We start from the raw sequence: 23553 nt of genomic DNA on the forward strand, positions 1-23553 counted from the left end.
CACCGCCTCCCGCCGGCAGCGGCCAGGGGCGGGCGGGGGGGGCTCGCCCGGCCGCCCGGCGGCTCCGCCGGTCGGGTTGGGGGCCGGGGGGGGCCGCCGAGCTCTGCCCGGGGGCACGGAGGCTTCCCGGCGCCCGGCCGCGGCCGTCTCCATCGGCGCCGCCGCCTCTCCGGGGCTCGCCCTGCGGGCGCAGCTTGTCCTCCGTTGGAATAAAACCGTCATCAAAACCCTTCGGGTGAGCCAGCTATGAAACTGCTTAACTCCAAAATCCATGCCACGGGTGATTTAGAAAGGACAATTAAAAGCCGGAGAACAGCCTCCACGTTGGGGGCTTTTCTCTTTTTTTTTTTTGTGAACTTCATCAGCCCAGAGTGCTGCCTGCCGTCCGCTTTGCTAATGAAAGTCTTCATACACAAATTGAAATAGTGTTTTATAGGTGCCTCCTTTGCTTTCCCTCCTGTACCCCAGTCTGTCAGAAAATGCCTTCTCAGATATAAATCACTCTTTTATTTTATTTTATTTTGTTCTGACTGCAGATTTAGGGCTAGATGAAAAGTGGCCGTGGCATAGCCAAGAGACAGAGAAAGGCAATGAGGCAATCACCCTCTTTGCAGCTGGGTGCAAGACCAGCCCTGGCTGCGTTGGGAGCTTAACACCTTCCTCCTGGTCAAAGTAAAGCTGCAGCAGGGCTTGGGAATGTGCCAGCTCCATCACAGCTCTGCTACCGCGACAGCAAATGCTGAACACAACCCCTCCTCAGGACCGGGACCGAGGGTTCAGTCTCACCCTTGCCAGTGAAAGGCAAAGAAGATAGGACTTCTATCTGCAATTAAACTGGGCAAAATTCTGCTTTACTAGCTATTCATTCCGGAGTAACAAAGACGAGGGTGACTAAAACAAGACAGCCACAGTAGGATTAACTGGAAGTTAATTTTTTGTTCTCACGTTGTCCTCCTGGCTGCTCAAAAAAAAGCTAATATCATGCTAACGTTCCTTTTCACAGACACTGCATGAAACTTGCCTGCTCGCATCCTGCAGTGTCTGAATGAGAACCTGGCCCAGATCGTATGTTCTGCGTCTCCATCTGTGCTGGTGGGTCAAACTGCTCTGTGAAAAGAGCTCTCCCATAGCTCCTCATATTCAGCTAAACCGCTGAGAATCTGAAGTGCCAGGAATTTGGATTGAACTCAGCTTCCCTTTTGATTGAAAAAAATCCAGAAACACGCAACTGAAAACCTTCCCCTCTTTCCCCAGGTGAAAGGGAGGGAGAGCTGGAGCAGTAAGTGAGAAGGGCTTTGCCCCCGCTGCCGGAGCGGAGCTGGGGGGTACGGTTCTAGAGCAGCAGGAGTAGGAGCTGCCTCTCCTGCCTGGAGTGAAGCTTAGCAGACAGAAGTCCCCCAAAAGAGCGAATTCAGCCCACAACAGAGATCCCCGACTGTGCGGTGTCCAGTGTGTGGGCCTTTGTGAAGACACTTTCTCTCGCGTTTGTCTCTTTGACAGTTTGCCGTCCCAGACAGTTGCCAAGGCAGTGCTCCTTGCTGGAGAGCGTTAGTGGAGGTGCGTTTCCTTGCAGTTTCTACAACCGTCTGGTTTTCTACTTCTCTCCCCCTTTCCGTTTCCTGTTGGCACTGCATCCTAAACTCCTAACCTCTTACACACATGCACATTTTTTTTTCGCTTGCTGGGAGGTGCTGCACAATGACATCCATGTAGTGAGAGTTCAGTCGCTATATGTCGGAGCACTGCATATGCTAGCCAGTTTTCTCACCCACACCCCTCTCCGTGGGATTTCTCAGCACACTTGCTTCCCAGCTCCTGCACTCAACATGTGGTGCAAAGTGTAGTGGAATATCCGGGTCTGAGGGCCAGCAGTGTACGGGAGGACTCTTCCTGACTTGTATTAATATTGCTGCCGGTGAAATCTGTGGCATTTTGATTGCTTTGGAGCTCCAGTGCCGAAATGCGTTTCTCTCTGCTTACTCATATGACTCTCCTTTCAGCTTTTTGTCTTCACATGAAAGAGAGGGCAAAAAAATTCTTTTGATGTTTTTGAGAATATTGCAAGATATTCTCAAGAAAACACCATTTCATTTGCTCAGGCTCTTGTTCATACAGGCTTTCATGACTTCCAGGATTGACTATTTTAATTTGTTCCTGGTGGTGTTCCAGATTGTTTGCTAAACTGGCTGCAGATGGTTTTGAATGTTGCTGCTGCCAGAATTGTTACTAGGAATTGATCTACAGATCATATTTCTCCAGTCTCACGTTCCCTCTACCCTGGTGCCTGTTAAGCAGCATATGGCTTTAAAATTCTTTTACTGACTTATAAAGCTTGCACTGGCCCTCATTCTCTTTACCTTCCTGACCTTTTAACTCTATAGAACTTGGCTTAGGCTCACAGCTTATCTGATGTAATGTCCACTGACAGTTCAGAGCCAGCATCCAGAAACCAGGGTCGAGTGTGGCTTTGGGTTTTGCTCCTTGTCATGCTTTTCTGTAACTTCAGTGAAGTGAAGGAAGTGCGTTAATTTTTTGCTTCTATTGCCTAGTATTCAAATGATTATCCCAAGCTTTACACTAAGCTTTTCCACACAGATTTACACACAGACACCGGCACACACAGAATCAACAGATAAACAGTACGCTGCTCCTTTAAAATGAAAAAGTGCAAACAAAAGCAGTTCAATTCCCAGCTGATGTACGAGAGAACTGGTCTAATAAATTCTGGAGAGCCACCTCCTGACTACACTGGGTGGAGAGGGAAAGCTCCTTGTATGTGCATGGTGTGAAAAAATGGGGAACACCACCTTCTCGTATTTGCGTGCCCTTCAAGTACTTTGATGACTGAAAGCTCAGGAGTGTCACTCTTAGCTTTCTAACACCTGTGTGTCGCCTCAGCTGAAAAGCAGGTATGCAAAACCACTACCTTGCCTGGGTATATTTTGTCACACGGTATTTGGTTCCCCCGTACCTAGCTAGACCCTGCTGCTGGTTTTCATCCCTGTCAGATGCAGAACCAAGGACAATAGAGGGAACTGGGTTCTTTTCACTTGTAACTGGATGTGCTCATAGAGCTTTTATTAACAGTGGTACAGTGGGTGCAATTTTGTATTTACTGAAATTTTGTTGGTGGCTTTGTTATAGCCAAGGCTTTAAGGAGTGAGGCTTAGAAGCAGCTTGGATTGCTCAGGCTGGTAAGTGCATGGAAAAGAGTTCTTGCTGTCAGTAACTTGTCAGGGTTGCTCTGGGGGCCACTGAGATGTAATCAGGGGGTGTTGTAGTTTTAGAGCCACCTTCCAGAGAAGAGTCACTCTGCAGGCCTAACCACTGGTACTTATTCTTCAAGGGTTAGTTCAGGCTGGATTCCTCTCCTCTTGCTAGCCTGGAGCCCCTCTGGAGCACTGAGATGTATGTCTCCATCTGGAAGGAATTCCAAGTGCTCCCTTCTACTCCCAACTCAGTCTGCAAGATCAGACCAGGACCCCAGCGCATTCCACTCCTCTGCCTTCACCGACTGCAATGCAGTTATTTCTGAGATTATACATAAGAGTTTCTTTCATCTGAGGAGCTCTGACTTTACAGGTCTCTTTTTCTTCTTAGTCTCCCCAATCTGATTCTCTTGGTGAGCTCCTATATCTCTTGTACTTACTTCTTTTTATTCTGTCTTTCTGCAGAGTATAAAGGAGAACAGAAGTTCTGCTTTCTCTAGGGGAAACTATCCCAGCCTTTTTTGCTTCTTTTGCTTCTTCCAGAGTTGATCATAGTTGCATATTATAGTATTCTGTAGAAATGGAAAAAAAAAGAAAAAAAAAAAAAAGAGGAAAAATTGGACTAGGAAAAAAAGGGGAAAAAACAACAAAAAAAGGAAAAAATAGAAGAATTTGAAAACTTATCTCCACTGCCCTTTAATCTGCCTGCATTCTGGCTGTTTTGCTTTTGTATTGTTCTGTCAAAAAAAAAAAAAAATGGGGAGGAGAGGGAAGAAAGAATGGACACATTAACACTTCTTCAGAAAAATCCTTCTCTCAAGAGAATTGCATATTTTATGGAAAAAGAAGTCAAAGTTCAGATTACTTTTTGGACCATAGAATATATTAAGTTTATTCGTGTATGGTGAATTTGTCAAGGGAGAATTGTAGTACTCTATAAAATGTTAGACTGGAAAGGAACTGTAGCTATAAGGCAGGAAACATAAGACATAGGACATGGAAACTCATTAAAGTTCATGACAATTTACTGCTGTGATGTTGAGGCCAAATGACTTTTGAAGTCCCCAGGTATACAAGCAGGTCAGTGATAAGTAGAAATTAGGAGTTACTTTTCTTCTGTGTGTGCACTGCAAGACTAAATGACAACATGGCACACAGGTCTGCAGTCAGTTTTTAAACAAGATGTTGAGTAATTGGAAAAAAAGAGTAAAGGAAAATGAGGAAAAAGAGTAAACAAAATTATCTGAGAGCTAGAGAAGTTACTTTGCCTTCACAAACTTGAAGCTCAGTGTGTTTATTCTAGTGAAAAGATGGATATTGAAGTAACATTTAATCAAACAGATATGGCCACAACAAGAGTTATGGCTGGAAGCTCTGACCAGATGAAGTCAGAAGAAAACATGAAACATACTCTGAGCAGCGAGGACAAGTAACTGCTGTAAGACAATACCAAAAAAACAGTGATACTGCCTAAACAGCCTGAATGCTTTTCTGAAAGACTTGTGTTTACTCAACACAAGTTTTACTTCAGTCACACATATCACTGAGCTCACTCAGTACGTGAAGACTGGGTAAAACATGGTACTCTGGGATGTGCAAGGAGAACAGACTAAAAGAGATGCTGGTTCAACCTGACCTTAAACTTTAGCAACCTGGGAGATGACTTTCTGGGTCAGGCCAGGTTTCTGTCACCCCTTGCTTCACACATAAAGATGAACAACAACCCCAAGAGACTTTGTCTTTGCTTTTAAAAGGAGGAAAACAATGAATATCAATCCTTTTACAGACCTAGTTAAAATGCATTTCAGCAGATCCTTTCAATTCTTTTGACTGAAGTTAAATGCCTTAACATTTCCAAATAAAAATGTCTAATTTCGGTTTGTTGACTTGAACATTTTAATTCAGGAGTCAGAGGGAGTCTGATTCTTCGTGGGAACTGTAGTTCAAATGCAGCATTCCCATTTTTCCACTGTGGTTTGGGGTCTCCAGCTCAACCGGATCTTGTCTGATGTTTCCGCTTCAGGAATGTCTATGGTGTAGCTCAGACAAGGAAGCTTTTGCAAAAAAGAAGAACTGGGACATGTATTGTCTGACCTAACCTCCCGTGAGGCATTGCTATGACTTTTGTGACCATGAGGTAAAGTCTAACTGATCTTGTCTGAAGTGTTTTAACTAACCAAAATGTTTCCCTTGGAGTCAGCGTTGCCCGGTGCAGATTCAGAAACTTCAAGGAATATTATTAATATTTCCTCGCGGTAAAGTTCAGTTTTGCAGAAAATGCATTTTCTATGAGAAAGCATTCATGGAAATTTCCTGACTAGTTTTATTTAAGAACTAGAGAATCAGCTCTTAATTGAAAGGGGGAGAGTGCCAAATATTAACACCCCCAAGGACAGCAAAACTGATTAAATACGTGTCTAATGTTCTGTTTTTAATCCAAGGGAAACTGCACTGACGGCATACATGTTGTTTTAAGTTTTTTTCATTTTCCTGAAAAAGTGTCTAAGTGAAACAGCATGTTCTTTATGCTGGGGTCCCATTCCCTTGGGTTACTCTCATCGTGCTCATGGCGCATAAGTGCTACTCTTTTCTCTGAGTGAGCAGACACGCCAGCAACGGGAGGGCTAGAAGCAGTAATGAAGAAAACACTGAAGTGGTCCTTGTGTGCACCTGGCTAACTGCTAGGTCATGAGCTGAGGTGATCTAGAGACCTGAGCTTTTCTTACAAAGGCATGGTTATAGTTTCCATTGACTTCCCATGCAGTGCTCACTTTTAACCTTTTACAGTGCTGGCTGTGGCAGTGAAACAATCAGGCCATGGTGAGGCCACAAAAAGAGAATCGTCCTCAGTCAACTTGTCTCTTCCTGATGCTACAGCTGTTACAAACAGCGCCACTTGATGACTAAAATGAATGGTGTGAGATACTAAAAATGGCAGTTTTGCTGCTGAAAAATCCAGCTTTTTTTCCAGAATCACAGAATCACAGCCTTTCCTCACAGGAGAGATGCTCTGGTCCCTTAATCATCTTTGTGGCCCTTCATTTGACTCTCTCCAGCACGTCCATGTCTCTTTTGTACTGGGGAACGCAGAACTGGACACAGGACTCCAGGTGTGGCCTCACCAGTGCTGAGCAGAGGGGAAGGACCACCTCCCTTGACCTGCTGGCAATGGTTTGCCAATACAGCCCAGGACACCATTAACCTTCTTTGCCACAAGGGCACATTGTTGGCTTATGTTCAACTTGGTGTCCATCAGCACCCCCAGGTCCTTTTCTACGATGCTGTTTTCTAGCTGGGTGACTCCCAGCCTATAGTGGTGCATGGAGTTGTTCCTCCTCAGATGCAGGGCTTTGCACTTGCCCTTGCTGAACTTCATGAGAACTTCCTTATAAAACTAGGTGTTACCAGATAATAATCTTTGGTGGACAGACACAAAGTACATTAAAATATAGTAGATAATTTAAAGAAAATAATTCTGATCTTCTATCAAAATTTACTGCTTATGTATCCAGCAACAGCAGTATCAGAGCCATTAAAATATCTTACCTCTTGCTGTACCAGATCCACCTCTTGCAGAAAATGTGCATGTCATTGATCAATGCATTCTAACAATGGTGAAAATCTAAAGATGTGGAGCTGTTGACACTACCTTTAACACTGAAATAACATTACCAAAGCTTTCAAATCTCTGCTGCCAAGAGGAGAAAGCAAACATCTTGGTTTTTATCCCTTGACTTACTACCATTGCTGCACACGCTGAGAGGCACAATGTACCATCTCTGAAAGCAAATCCACATCTCTGTAGTACAGACGTTTTAACTTACTGACAGTGATCAGATGGTCTATTGCAATACAGCCAGGTGACTTAAGGTGACTCTAAGGCTGAAAACTATCTTTATAATCTGAAGTATTAAATACCTTTTAAGAAAAAAAATTTTCATCCAAAAGTCACATGTAGATGTAGGCAAAGGTTAAATTAAAATCTGAACCTCTTTTACAGTACAGAAATGCAAAGCTGAGGTCACATTAAAACCACAATCTGGTTCTGTAGACAACACCAGGAGAAAAAGCAGAAATTCTGAGAAAAACTCATTCATCCATTACAACCAGGTTCTTCTCATCAGTGAGCACAAAACCAGAGAAGCAGAAAAGACCGGCAAAGCATTAGTTTGCTTTTACCAGTAATTTGTGGATGACTAATTGGAAAGCAAGCAACAAATGCTCAGTGTTTATATCAAGTACTCCAGTGAAATGGTCAAAGACAAGCCAAATCATTTACAGGAGGCTTTCAGTGTGGCAAAGGGTTTCAAGAGTGGCTTTGCCAATACACAGCTACGCTTTGTTGGAGACATTGAGTTTAACTGATTCTCAGCAACTGATCCTGGTCTCTGCATACAAGAATAGTGACTATGTCTGTCTGCATAAAAGCATGAGGTTTCTGGCTGCTGCTGTCTCTCAAATGGGTAGGACCATGGAGCTGGGCACCCCACTCTCCAGGAATGCCAAATACAGCTTCTAGCAAGTAAATACATTCAGTGTTTCTTTTCATAAAGACACCTTTAAAATATGATACAGAGCTAATACATCTTGAAGTCACTATAAATTAAAAATGGGAAAAGGAGGGAAACCTCTTGAATAGCAACTTTAGAAGAAAGATAAACATAAGAGTTCAGTGTGACATGGACAGGTAGTACACCTCTGATCTGCAATGCTGAAGACATGCCTAAGGGAGGAAGCAGAAGAGCTGCAGTGATTGGCACTTATTTCCAGATCTGCTCCTGGATTAGATTAGGACTGCTGTATTTGTGACAAGGGTTTCCTGGCCAGAAATATGTGTGCATGCACCACGCAGATGGCCTACACATGGACTGGAAGCGCATCCCAACCTCAGCATGTCTGATGTACTGTGCATGTGCTATGCAGCTGTGCACACACAGTCAGTCAGATGGATCCAGTACACACTGCATTTACACTGTCATCTGTACAGTCTATAAACTACCGGGGGAATCAGGCATATGGCACGTGTACACAGTGTAGGATTTCTGGTTGCTTTTGGAATTACATCCTAAGATTCATCATGGGGGTAAAAAGAGGACATGCCTGGGACAACCCAGACAAATGGGGAACATTCTTTCTTACACACAATTTACCCAAAAGGTGATTTTGTAGAAGTTGGAAGATACCTGTTGTGCATTTACAGACTGGGATGCAGAGAGTATGAACAAAACCAGCGCTTTGTTCATCCAGTGAAAGAAAGTAAGTGTTTAATACATGACTCCTGGACCAAGCTGAGAATGAAATCATATCAAAGCAAAAATGCACTCTTCAAGCAATGCAACATAGCTCCCAGATGCATAAACCTTTGGAGTAAAATAAAACCACATGATCCCCATTCATAAAAGCAGCCTTTGGTGGCATTTGCTCTGCCTTTGACTTGCAAACATTCAAGTGTGAAAGCTTTTGTTCATGAGGATATCTGCAGGGCTGTGAATACTCCTACATGTACACCGCTGGTATTAAAAAGCATATATGTATGCAAACCCCTGTGTAAATAGGCATCTACTATAGTGATTATCTTGAACACTTCTCTTCATTTGGGGAGTCAGGAAGCAGGTAGTGTATGGTTTTGATGAGCAAATGCAGAGTTGGAAGAACAGAGCAGATAAGCAGTTCATATAAACTGCTATTATACAGAATTATTTGAAGAAAAGTGAAAATCAATTCTGCACTTTGGTAAAGTACTGTCTGGGAAAGAGAATATAATGGAGATGATACATTGCTCATAGTGATAGGTGTGCACACTTTTCAGCTGTAAGTTAAAATGCTATTGTGTACAAGGAGAGAGGCTCGAAAGCTTTACAGAAAGGAAATTCACAATAAAAATGCAGTGAGCATTTTTGCCGATAACAGAACCTCTTGCAGAACGCTTCTTTCCCTTGTCATTTCAATTCAAGACCTAAATGTTATTCACTGACACGCAAACTAACAATGACATTTTAAAGCTTGCACAGTGCACATGCATCCAGCTCCCCTAGGAAAAGTCAGGCAAACACCTGACGCCTGCTGGGAATTTCGCTGTGGGTGTCAGACAGCTGCTGCCCATCAGTGTTTCCAGGTGTGCTTATTCGGTTGGGAGGTCGCTCCAGCTGCAGACACAATCGTAGCAGGGACCCAGGCAGGCTGGAGAGACAGAGGACATGCTCAGATTTTGCTGCTTGGCCTGCCTTGGTTTTGCCCTGATTTAGAGCACCTGGCTTGTTGCAGGATGCAGATGTTTGCTCTGTTGCCCAAGAACCAGCACTTCATTCCCTTTATAATGAGCACTGTGACCTGGGGGAGTTACTAAATCTCTGGTTCAAAAGAGTCTAGTTTTCCTCTTTTTGTTTCTCAGCTGACAGTCTAAAGTTCACAAACAGATTAGTGGAAGGAGTATGTAGAAATTAAAAACTTAATTTTCAAACTCCTCTGAGTCAAATCTAATTGACAATTTGAATTATAGCCTGTGCTGTTCTTTGTTTCATTTTTCTTTGGGGAAATCCCTGGTTATAGTTTTGCTTTGTCCTTTTCTATGATTTTACAAGCCTATATTTAAAAATTACTCTGAAGCAACTTCTAGAGACTGAAGCAATTTTAGGACTACTGCAGTGCTGGTGTGACACCAGGCAATATTCAAAATTGAAGAGATTATACCTTACTCAGGAGACCGGGTACCTTTTTTAAGACCATCAATTTAATTAAAAAACACAAGCACTATATTAGCAGCAAGCTTATGGATCACCATATGCCAGTCAAACATAATGAAATACATGCAAATGTTAGATGGCATATTCTTTTGTCTCTGAAATTAGCAATCTTAGTGAACACTCTCCACGCTGTGTACAGGGATTTACTTATTTATTTGGCTTTATATTAAAAAAAAGTGCCTATCTAAGTGTGTACCTTTTGAATTATAAGAAAGGTTATAAATAATCCATTGGCAACAATGCTTTCTTTATAGCTTATGGTTTGGTATTCGCACCTTCCATCAGGGACAACTGCATCCTGCACAACATTGACATCGAGTCAAGGTGCCCCCTTTTCTATGAACATGCTTTTGCCTTTGGAGGTTATTTGCATTGAAGGGGAAAAAAAGTCATGAAATTGAAGCCCCGGAGAAAATCACTTATGCTTAAGAAACACATTTCAACCTTTCTGTCTGAACAGGTTTGTTTTCTTTTTCAACTTCATTCTTCATCATTGTCACCCATCCCTCGGCCATTTGTATTTGGGAAGTCACGGGACAGGAGAACATTTGCTCTTTGTATTGCTGCTACTGTCAAGAGCTGTAGTGGAAACTGGAGAGCCATGGTGTAACAGTTCCAGTGACTATGTGCCTCTGGGAATCTTAATAAAAACAAACTAAGTTTAAGTAAGGGACAACATCACAATTGAGAAATATGCAAATAGCACAAAATATATTGGGGACAAAAATCCAGAGTGTGAATCTGATATGAGGAAAACTGCAGAAGTAATATTTCTGATTTATATATTTAAAAAGAAAATAGTCTTATGACAAGTTCGTAAGGATGTCATCAGTATATGACATTAAGTTAATGCCAAGGGGAAGGAATTCTGCAGTTCTCTTCTCCTGTAGAAATATGATTTTGATACTATTGCAAGGTCTTTATGGAGTTCTGTTGGCATCATTTTTGGTACATTATCTTAAATTGTTACAGCTCTGTCTAAAGATACTATTTCTATCACTACAGGATCATCAGAAGTTCCGTAATGATCAAAGTAATATAGTTTAAAAGGGTCTCATGTGAGGAAATTACCCTTTAAATCAATATATGAGAATAATTTTTTTTTCTTCTTCATGAATATGACTATTCTTTGCTCAGTTATTACATTTGCTAGTGCTCTCAGCTTACCCTGGAGATATACCATCATATTCTGATTAAGGTCCATTCCTTCAAATACATTCTGGTAACAGTGGTAATCAAAGTATTTCCAAATATGGTAAGTCCTAAAGGCATTTGTGAAAGAAAGGACTAGATTCTAGGCCTGATGTGACTTTGTTTTTCAAAAGCCACTTTTCACATCTATTTTAAAATTATTATTATCTAAATTATTTTCTATTATTATTATTATCTATTTTAAAATAGCCCTACTCTGTTTTGATTAGCATGAAACTAAAAATAAAATGTGACATTTATTAAATTTCTTCAATTTTCTGACACCTGTAATCTTACATATACAGAAAGCTTATTGCACTTGTAAAGTGCTGTTTGGGAGTCCCTAATAAATAATTTTTCCATCACCAAAATTTAGATTGTTCTTGTTAAGTTATAAAGAAAGAGAGAAATTATATCCAAGAAAGGTTAAAGACAAAATATACACTTTTCCTACAGCTGAACCACAGGATGTCACTGTTTCTCTTTCACAAGAAACAAGCTTCAGATGTGAAAGTAGACCAGATTCTTCTTAAAATTACAGAAATGCACAGAAATGACATAAAAAGCACAGAAATTAAGTCAGACGTTTCCTTTTGTATGTGTGAGTCAACCTAGGCAATGTGTTGCCTATGTAGAATAACAATTTAATATTCAATTCAGTCTCATAATGTACCAAGATTGATATATTTTTGGTACATCCCTCCAGACAGAACTGACACATATCAATATGTCCCATATTGCATAAAGAGTCAGGCAGAGCTGAATAGAGTTCAAGAGAAAGTTAATGTAAGACATTAAAACTTCTTGTAGCCTTCCCTATTTAGCACTGAATTTCTAAAATTTAGCACCCTTCACTACACAAAGCTGGATCTTGACAAACACATGCTGCTTCTTGAGATTTAATATGATCCCTCTGCAAGATCCTTGGTTGCCTTCCTATGTAGGGTTGGTTACCCATCCTAGATGCCCCAGCAGTATGCTGGAAACTAACTTAGACTTTGAGAGGTCGGTGTGCTTCAGGCACTATTTTTCAGGAGTCTCTGAGGGCATTGCAGAATAAAGTCCTTTTCACATGGTCATCTTGATGCTTCCTTTTACACATGGAAGTCTTTCTTCATTGCAGTACATGGGGGAGCTCCCTCACTCTTTCCAAATCTCTTCCAAGGTACCTTGTTCAAAACTCCAGTAATATCAGTCTGCCAGTTCACACAAGCCAAAATGCTGTTTATTTACTTACTGTTGGCTGTTGATTCCACTTTTCGCTTTCCTGGGCTTTCTCGGGAAGCGGTCTTGTTCTTTTTGAATTTTTTCTCTATCCTAAGCACACTACTTGCACACAATAAATAATGAAGGCATTGTATTAGTGTCATAGATTTTTCTCATACTCTAAGGTCTAGTGGCAGAGGTTTTAAGAAATATTGTGTGTGGGAGACAACTGCTCCCTGGTTTTTCTGGAATGGCTTATGTGAAATGGAGGCATTCTGGCACACTTTACTCACCTCTCTGATTTCTATCCTCTTCTTCTCAAAGCTTCAGTAAAAGAGACTCTTCTATTTTCATTCCTTTTGTGGGATGACATGTGAAATATATGGAAAACGTGTAGGAAGATTTTTCACAATCGCCAATTTCATCCCTGCAACCCACTGAAATCTCGAACTGAATCACACCCCATCTTCTACGTGTCTGAAATAATTCCCATGCTATTCTTTAAAATGGCAGCCAGGAGTCAGTGAGAGGCGGGTGCAGTGACATGAAACAGAAGAGAGTGCAGTACCTGCGGAAATCTTTTTTCTGAAGTCAAGGACTAGATCATCTGGTATCTCCCTCTGAAGTCTAAAATTTCCTATCACCGAAGAGCTCCTAAAAATAATTATGCCTTTAATCTTCATTATAAACAATGAGGGTACTTTGCATGAATCAGTCTCACTAGTTCTCCTTCCAAAAAAGAGAGGAGCTAGCAGTTTGGGGTGAGGGATTCTGTGGTGGTTAGCGAGACATATGGTGTGCAGCATAAGGACCATACTGGATGCAACTGAAGGCAGTAGCATAATTCCCACCCACATCAGCAGATCCGAACCCGGCCCATAAACACTTTCTTTATTTGACAAACCATAGTATAAATGACTTTCTATTTTATAAATGGACTTTAAAGAGGAATTATGAATGCCGTTGGGCTCTCCCATGCCAATGGCATGCTCGTTGCCATAGGAACTAATGTACTTGAAAGGTGGGACAAATGTATGGAGATTAAGAAGGGTTTGTAGGACAGGTACCTAAACTGAATATGTGGTGACAAGCATTTTCTAAAAAAAATTTCCACTGTTTTGGGGAATATTTAGCTGAATTAGGCAGAGGCATTCATAGGCTGGAGGATAAGGATGTGGTATTTTATCTATTGATACGAGTTGGGTGGATGACACATTTGTTCCTTCAGTTTCCTGTTTCCACAAACCGCAGTGAAAACTGCCTCCAAACACTAAATCTGTGCTCCTACCAGATTGGCTTGTGCTACTCTTGCAGAGTAACTGGGGGTCTGACAGCAGTGTGGACAGACGCATCTTCAATAGCCTCAGCAAGGCTAGAACATGAAGCAGCAGAAAGGAAGATGCAGCAGCACAGATAGCTGCATAAGCTACCAGCTAAACACTCTTCTTGTATGACAAAATGTAACCCATGCTCTTCACTGCAGTATTACTTGGGCTGGTTAAAACACGGCATCTCTGGCACAGTCATACCTTTGCGTGAGGTAATAAGTCGCCCTGTGACAGCACTTTCATTGGAGCTTTTCTCCAGATACACTGTAGTCAGAATATGCAAACAAACACTCTAACAGTCCTAATTCACACCAGACAGTGGAGTTGTGGCAGTAATATTTTTTGCCTTTTCCAGACCATATGTCAAACTTTACTTTGCTCTGAATGAAAGGAGAATTTTCTCCAGAAGAAAAGATAGGGAAGATCCTATTAGATAGAAGACAGAACACCGCAGGGAGAGTGAGTGGGTTACAAAGCTCTCCAGTGTCTTCTTTTTAGCTGTATTGAATTTTTTTTCTAATTTCTATTTCATTTTAAATGAATAAAAATAATTTGTAGGCCTTAGGACCCTCAGGGATACTGAAGCCTGCAGCAAATTTAAGCATACTTACCACTTCAAAGTGAACGGGGCTTTCTCTTACAGCAGACTAGTTAGCATTTCAGGGGGAAAAATTCCAGGGTATTTCTCACCGGACATGGGAGTGGAGGAAATGTACTTGGCTTGCAGCAGAAATAAGGTGTTTTTGAAATGTTACCTTTTTTATATGGGGCTGTTCCCTTTAATATCTTCTCAATCCTCTGTTGTCCAGACAGTCACAACTTCAGTCAATACTGAGCTGCAACATTCAAAATCTCTCCAAATTTGGGCAGATGGACATTCTGAGGGCTTTCAGATCCAATGAGTTCTGGTTTTGGTAATCTTAGGGATTTGTGGAAAGCTGTTCTTATTTGAAGGGACAATTATTATAGGTTTTTTTGACATGTTATGGCTGCACTAGCAGATCCCGGTAGAGATCTGTGCCCAACTGTGCCATGTACCTCTCTGCGGGGTCAGATGATAGTAGATGTAAGGTCTTCATCAGTAAGGGAATATCTGAAGCTATGTACTTAGTGCTTTCTATGTCATTTACATATTGTTCTGGTGGTGGAGCAAATTAGGAGCTTGGTTGGAAAATCCTACATTTAACTCATAGTCCAGCTGAGAGTGATGGCTAGGAAAAAGATTTCATGACGGTTTAAGTGGCAAAAATTGGAGGACCAACCCCCCTCTTGTGCAGCTGGAGTAGTGGTACCAACCCATGGAGGCCACAGGTACTTGATTGCTGCCTCCTTGGGGAGTTCTGACAGAACTTCAGAGATGGAAAATTTGTTCGGCACTGACAGCATATCAGCAGTTCTCAGTGTCAGACACTTGGTAGCATCAGTACCTCAGGCACCTCCAGGATAAAGCCTCCAAGTCCCTCCATGATTCTACCTATAACTGAAAATTTCACTAATTTTTCCCAGCTCTTTTTTCTCCAATATCATGACTTTATTGGATCAGTAAGTGGTGTCTTGAAAAAAAACCCCAACTGATTGCTGTTTAAATCTGTCTGAAAGGCTGAAAAATGCCATTTCTATTGTGCTGAACAAGATCAGTTCTAAACTGGGGACAATTAGCAACAAGAACACAGTGAACACCTTGGATCACTTGAAAACCCATGGTGAAGCCACATCAACAGTTTCTCATATTTCTCTCCCCTCGGAAGTACACAGGCTACATTTTTGAAAAGCAGAACTTCACAGGTTTCCTGAAATAAACAGAGTGCAGAAGAGAAGGGGAGAAAACGGGTGGCTGGAGACTAATGTCCTTCTTGCTTAAACTAGCAGGTCTCATTATGATTTTGCATAACTTTCAGCTAACTCTGAACAAAGTCCAGCACTCAGTGATATTGTGCTCATTTATTTTATGGGCTAGATCTCTATGGGCTCATAAAACAAGGACTGGATAATGCTTACTCTTAGATTTATAATATTTCATTTTCTAGTACAAACGTACAAGAAAATACATCTAGTACTCCAGGCTTCTTTGTCATAAATCTAAAATAAAATCAATCTAAAACCCAATTAATTTCAACCATAAGCAAAAAATATCTTTCATTCATTCTTTCAGGGCCTTCCCTGCAACAACGCCGAAGTCTTTAAAGGCAAGCACTGCACCGGGAAGATCATTAAAACATTCTTTTTTTTTTTTTTTTTTTTTTGACCAAGTGGAGGAAGCAGGTTCAAAGGAGAAGGCTTCCCACAGAGAACAAATTATTCTGTGAACATCTGAACTAGCAGAGTCAGAGTTCCTACTAAGCTGTGTCTTGAGATTGACTTTGGTGTTTGAGAAGGTGCATTTTGATTGACATCTGCAGGAAAATTGTTTCTTGTTTGTTAGGGGTTTTTCCCCTTTTTTCCCCCTGTAGTGAGAGAATCATGAAGTCTCTCTTGAGAGTAGATTCCTTCGTTGTTTTCACATGAGTGTCTTGTAGAGTCTCTCTCTCCTCAGCTGCTCATATTCTTTAAAGATGTTAATTACCCTTGAAACCTCTGCATCTGTGTCAAATTTGATTGAAACAATCCAGGAGGGTCAAAACCCTTTGTGTCTGTGAGGGAAGCTGGGCTTGCAAAACACCTGCAGACCCTAATGCGGGAACCCTGATTCTTTAATAATCCCCCTTTCTAAGTGATAAGGGCTGATCAGTCTGTGCTGGTCATAGCTAAGGCAGTATCCCCACAGGTGTGGGATCCCCCTTGTACAACAAGCGTGGTATGACTGTGTCATAGCTTGATGAGCTATCCAGATACAAAATGAGAGGTAACTTGCAAGTAGGATCATTTTACACAGGAAGCCAAGTTTGCTGTCACTCACATTCACTCTCCTTGCCCGACTGTGGTACCAAAGCTTCAAAGGCAGCTCTGTCAGGGATCCCATCACTAGTGCTTCCCTGGACTAAATGGTTTCCTTTCCCATGGGGCAAACTGCTGAGTGACTCAGTCTGTGCAAGATCCTTCCTTGTCACCTACAGATGTTGCCTTCCCTCCACACTTGTCTCAAGGCCATCTTTTCCAGAAAAACTACTGAATTCCCAAACAGCCAAGCAGAATTCTTCTTTCCACTTTCCAACCTCCCCTACCCAAATGTCTGTTTTAGAAATCTAACAGCAAGGTTGGCCCAGAGACAGGTACCACCACCTGGCTTCCCTCATGGGGTAGCACCAGCTTATGACTAGTTGCTAGAGTCTGACAACACCTTGTGAGATCCAGCAGTTTATTTTTGTGTGGGAAACAGAAAAAAATGGAAAAGTGGCAAATAGAAGGAGGAGGTGAACTCCAGGGGGATCACCTCAGGGCTGAGCATAGCAATTCCTTGCCCTTAAAACCACATCCAGCCCAGAGTGACTTGTTCTGAAGCACTTAAATATGCAACTGAGTGGAAATTGCTGAGCACAATATGTTACAATGAGCATGGGTGTTTCACTGAAGTGAAAGACATGTTGCACTCTTTTTTGTCTACTGACTAATGCCACAGTCTGAGGGACAGGCATCACATCAAACAGATGACAACAAGAAAACTCAGTGGCAATCCCCACTCACCCCAGCTGTGCTCTCTTGGCTCTGTACTGAACATGGTGAACATAGGTTGGCAGAGCTGCTGTAGAAAATGAGATCTGGAACATTTAAAAACATTTTCGAGGGAATTCTGTTTATTAAACACCACTGAGACCTTTTATATTAATTTTCAATCCTTTCAATAACTTGTTTTCCAACAGCACTAAATCACCCACCTCTTCTTCAGATCTTAATTAGGCTGTCAATTAGGTAAATCACATCTGCTTGTCCTTTTCACCACAGTTCCCCATGTACGGTAGCTCTGGATATTTTAGAGTATACATCCACATTGGCAAGGCAAGATTGGCATTGCTCCCACTGCTATTGCCACCCACCCTCTGTTTTCGCAAGGGTGCACACAGATGCAGCAGGGTTGAGGATCACTTCTGCTGCAAATGAGATGGGTTTGAACAAGGGAGTTACTCTTGGCTGAAAACCCCTTAGTATACGCAAGTATAAACAAAATCAGCAATAAACGTGATCAGTTTGCATGACTGTGTACTTAGACTAACGATGAAATAGTTGCCTGGGCTTAAACGGCTGCCAACTGCTGTCACTCTGCATATTCCATGTTGTGTACAAGTTTTCCGTAGCATGGAGAAGCAGGCACTGTTTCAAAGAGGATGCAGGTGTGGACTCACACCTGGCATGTTAGGAGGATTTACCTCCTTCACCCTGCAGGCCCACCGTGATGCTGGCAGATGGAGCGTCACGAACAACTCCCTCTGGCTTCTCGGTCGCATGTACCGGTGCGCAGGGTGCTGCGGACATCCCTGCAGAGCAGGCACCCGGTCCTGCCTGCAGCCCTGCTGCAGCTTGCTCTTGCTGTTGTTGCAGGCTCCCAACCATTTACCTCCCTTGTTCACAATGGGGCTGAGCCCACTCAGGGTCCTCAATCAGTGCATTAGTCTGGACCAGCCTTACATTTCACTTCGGTACCTCACAAACTCAAGTTTCCTATGTTACTGGACACAACTGAGGGAAGAATATTTAAGTGGGTGGAGGTTAGAAAGTCTGGCTTTGAGATTATAGGTCCTGACTCCTCTCTTCTGAGCTCCTTAGAGAGTCATTGCCACTAAGAAAATGTAAGTATGGAGTGGATGTAAAACACTACTACTCAAAACTCCCCCCCTCAGAAAGAAATGTACTTATTACACTTCCCACACTTGGAAATTACTCACCTAACATGAAAGGCAGTGTATAATTGGTCCTTCATAGTTAATTTGCTTGTGGAACATAATAATAGTGTGCATATTACTGAAGAAGGCAGATTTTACAAGTATTCCTTTAACAACTTAAAACAGTTGGATGAGACATTTTAAAATTATATTATACTTTTCAAAATCCAAAAAATAGGTTTCAAATTTTAGCCTTCAAAAGTTAAAAAAATTACTATATTAAGATTGCATCTAAGACTATTTTGCTGCTATGTGTGTGCACTTTGAAGCAGACTACTTATATGAACTTAAAACTTCTCTGCTAGATCCATCTCATTTGATGAACACGATCAGATGCTCTGGTGTACAGTTATGATGCTGTAGTGAAGGAGGGTGCCGTTAGCTGGAGGATACTTGTTAAAGAATTTGGGAATCTGATTCAGTGGGTTGCAGACAAAGAAATTATTTCATCATTGGTTTAATGAAATGGAAGTTTAGAGAACTGGATCCTAAATCTATGGCACAGGATTCCTCTGTGATGCTACACAAAGCATGTAAAACCTTGTTTTCCTCTGAAGCTCACTAACCTGTCTTCTCCTTGTTGTCTGGACTCCCAGTGGAAGTTTCTCAAGGACAGGTTGACAGAGATGCCAAGTGCTCATGAAGGTATGACTGGTGGATTGGAGCCATGAGAGAACATGCTATGGGCTAAAAATTTCTGAGTCATCTGAAATATCAGGACCTCATAATCTCCAGTGTTCATCCAAAGGAAGGAGCTTCGACTTGTCTGTGATTCAGTTTCTTGAGGGTTAAATAGTTGGTGCAGCAGGAATGCCATATAACTGATATTGGTTATGTCTGTGGAAGAACCAGAAAGAAGAGCTCTGTGAGAATTAAAACTGTATTCAATATCTAATTTGAATGATGTCTGCTAAAATAGTGCTGGGAGTGCCTGGCTATGTGTTGAATGGGGAATGCTGAAGGTACTGAATAGGATCCTCCAGAGTGAAAACCATGTGGCTGCTTTGTCAGAGTGCTAAACTTGTGCAGTGGGTGTGCAGGGAGGAATGTCACACCTTCACGGGCAAGACAGACATCCTCGGTGTTCCCCTGGGCAAGATGCACACCCCAAATTCATCTGGCCCTGAGTAAGTTAGGGAATATCTAAGGCATTACCCAATTTCTCTTTCTGAGGTAAAAGAATGACACACATATAACACATGCCAATCACATCACTCCATCATCTTCTGGAAAGCAGCAGGAGATACTGTGGTGAGGGAATGAGCTCCACTGGGAGCCGCAGTACACTAATGGTCCCAGAGTTCATGGCAGCATAATTTTGGCAATTAACTAGTCTCTCATTTTCTTCCATGTTTTCTGCCCTGTTGATTACCACCCTCCAGTCTTCCCACTTGTCTTTTGAGACGGAATGGATCACAGGAGCAAAAATCACACACAATGGCAAAGTTACCACCAGGCGATACGGCATCAAAAGTGCTTTTCCTTCCTCTCCTTTTAGTAAAAGAAACACATTCCCAGCAATCCTTACCTGCCTCATGAGGGGGCTGTGAGGACTTGGGGAGTATCCCCCTCTGGTGGGTCTGACTGCCAGCCCAGGGCTGGCTTAGAGGCAGGGCAACCTCAGGTGGTCCATTCCTTCATTGACATGGGGAGATGCTCCCAGGCAGCCCAATCTCCTGTCCCAGCCTTGGCCCATCCCTGTCCCCACAGAGGTGCCTCCTGCCTGGGGCTGGGGCTGCCCCGGCTGCCCCATGTCCTGCCCTGCTCCTGGCTGGGGCGGTGGGACAGGGCAGGCTGTGAGGGAGCTGCCAGCCTGTGCAGCGTCCTGACAAAAGGAGAGAAAATTTTCATCAAAAATACCTTGCTCATCTTTTCTTTTGATTTTTTAAAATTAGATTTCCATTTTAGAATACCATCAAGAAAATGTTCTGAGAGGGTGCTACCGATAGAGGTAACATGCAATTTGGAGTTAAATGTTAGTGAGAAAATAATTTGCAATAGCATTGCCTCAGTCTCATTTTCTGCACCCATATACAAAACCAGTGCACAAACGTTAACCTTTTCTGATAAAATTAAGTCTTTCTTCCACTCTGAATCAATTCATGCTCTCCTGACCACAACTGTGTCTGCTTCAGCTCCTGTTTGCAAGGCTGGACTCCGCAAGGCCATTTATTCTTCTGGTGAGGACAGAGTTCCCCAACTCAGTGGATTGCCACAAAAGTTCATGATTGTGCAACAAGGATGAGTCAAGCCACAGCCTCTCCATGTTAAGCCTAGACCACCACTGTTCTTTTCCTGGAGGGGGCCACAGAGTTGCCTTATCCCCAGATCAGGTCTTCCCTGGTGCCATTTAACACAGCGTTTTTAAGGAAGCACAACTAGTTTTGAAGGTTTCCACCTTCTTCCCACCAGCCTCTCATCCTCACCTGTCTGCCCCCTTGCCCTCACTTGTGCTAATGCAATGGGCTGTGGGAGAGTGATGTCAAACAAATCAGGAGAAGGATTCAGGACAAAACACAAACATACATGCACAACACTTCCCTAAAAGATTTTTCACTTTTTTTAAACTCAGACTCTTCCTGTGGGCCCCAAGCTGGGAGCATTGGCTTCAGCATAATCAGTGTCACAGCCACAGAGATGTTGCCTTCTGTATTGCCATAAAATAGACTTTGCTATCCTCAACCGTTAATTGCCTTCTTGTGGTCATGTATGTGACAAGCTCCTCCAAGAATTATCACTTCCATCTAGTATTAAAAAAACTCTCCAGTAATAATGGGAAAAATCAGGGCTATACATAATATTCACATAAGTGCTACAGTCTGTTGTAATACCCTTCCTTCACTAACTAGTTATATGGCCAAGGCTTTTTCATCCCTTGCCTCAGTATTTACTGTACTTTCCAAATGCTAGAAGTTATGAGTTGCACAAAACCAAAACGTTTCTCCAGCCCAGCTGCTTGAATTCTCCAGAGGTTTTTTTCCTGGCCTTTCTCAGCTGCAGAAGGGAAGACTGCCTCTTCCTTAAATTCCCAGATGAGTCATGATAAAAATAGTGTGGCACTTGTATTCGTGCTAATGCACCTGCAGTATCATCTGTCTCTCAGCTATGAGGCTGCAAATTTCTGCACTTATCTGTGCATAAGTTAAAATGCTTATAACTCTCTGCTAGCATAAACCATACCTGCAAGTCTGCAAGATCTGCAAAAACTGTGCAGAGAGACAGGAGAAAGTGTATGTCCTGAACAGTCAGGAGTGATGGCAAATACACACAACATTACATAAGTTATTTAGATTCTCATGATTCAATTTAGATTTAAAATCGCATCATTTAAAACTTTTTAGGCCATCCTCCCAAATATTTTTATGCTCATATAATGTTAGTTCCACAGTAATGAATATTTTCTGTTATTCTTTTTTTTGCAACTAGATCTCATTTGCCAGTGCTAGTTCTAGTTTCATCTTATGTTATAGTTTTTGTAACATTTTAAATGAATTTTCAGTCCACTGCGCCACAGTGAGACATCAATCTTGAATGTATTTATTTAAAATTAATAAATACACAATTTCTGAATTTTGTATTTGGTTTGATTCTGTCCAGTCAGTGATACCACTCAACGTTGTTCTTGTTCTCCTCCCGTCCCCACAGGGCTCAGCCGGCTGCTTGCGGTTCTGTTCCAGTTTTGACAGCTCTGTGCAGCTCTGTGCAGCTCTCTCCCTGGGCCCATTAGCAAACTGCATAGCTTTCGTTTCTAATACGCAGCTTTTGCTTCTGGTGCTACTCCTTGTTAACTTAAATGACCTGCTGGTTCTGGGACATATTCTGAGGACGTTTTCAAAACCACCGTAAGTTACTTTGGAGCCTAAACCTAATGGAAAATGAAAACGAGTTGGACAATTTTGAAAAGTCATTTCCTCCTTTATCTTCTAGGTAATCTTACTGCTTGCTTCAGTGTCTCATGTTCAGTTATTGAATCTTGACGCGTGCAGCAGAAGTGGATGTGGAGACACTTCGACTGGTGGATTTGGTAAATGTAGACCCTGCTTACATAAACGAAGACTGGGAGGAAAAAACAGCCAAAAGCAGCTTTGGGGGCACTTTAAATATATGTCACAATCTCACAATCTCCTCCAAGTTAACAAATTGCATTTTAGAGCTCTGTTTGGTAATTATTGCATTCATACCTCAGAAGTAAGACCCAGGCATTATGGTTGGTTGGAATTCATCTGAATAAATAGCAGTTTGCCACATTCTTAACAAAAACATTATTCATTAGAACTATTACGTATTAGCAGCACTGAATAACATTTGGCAATTGCTTTGGATATACATTACTAAAAGGTCCACAGACGCATACAAATTGCTCAGTGCGCTAATATAAAACAGGGGCAGTAATGAAATAGTAGAGTGAGCATTAAGCTCCAGGACTGCAGTTTTATTCTGCAAAATGTTCCTCTTGCAATTTGTAAACATCTTAGAAACTTGAATGTTTTTAAGCTGTTTAATGATTGTTAGTCATAAGACTGGATTTGTATTTGCTGCAGGACCCTCCTGCCCCTTTCCTTATGCAAAAGGCATTAGTCACAGGCTGAGTTGGTCAAATGTTTTTCAGGCATGACAGCAATAACCCCTAAGGTCTTTAGAGTTTTTTTGAACACAGATTCCTGCAGGCAGTTATCATAAGAAGATGCTTTGAAGAAAGTAGCCAAATGGGTGCTATGGTTAGTAGTGCTGACTGGTAGGGTAGTAGGAAGTGCACAGATACAATGGAAGCCTTTTTTGGCAGCTTCTTAAAAAGAAATGGCATCTCTTCAAATCATGTGTGACCTGCCTCTGCCCCTGTGCATGGTTCTGGATTGTAGGAAAAGGAGAAGACACTTCTAATGAACCAGTAAACTCTTACAAGAAGGTTATGTTTTATCCTGCTCAGAAGAGGTGTAGCCAGGAAGAAAGGAGTTTTTCTGTACAGGCAAAAATTCCTTTATCATACACAAACATAATTTCCCCAAAATTGAAGGAGGCTCTAACAAAAGATTTTCTAGGATCTCAGTATAGTATCGGGACA

The sequence above is a fragment of the Buteo buteo genome, chromosome 3 (assembly GCF_964188355.1).
Source record: "Buteo buteo chromosome 3, bButBut1.hap1.1, whole genome shotgun sequence".
Taxonomy (NCBI): Eukaryota; Metazoa; Chordata; class Aves; order Accipitriformes; family Accipitridae; genus Buteo; species Buteo buteo.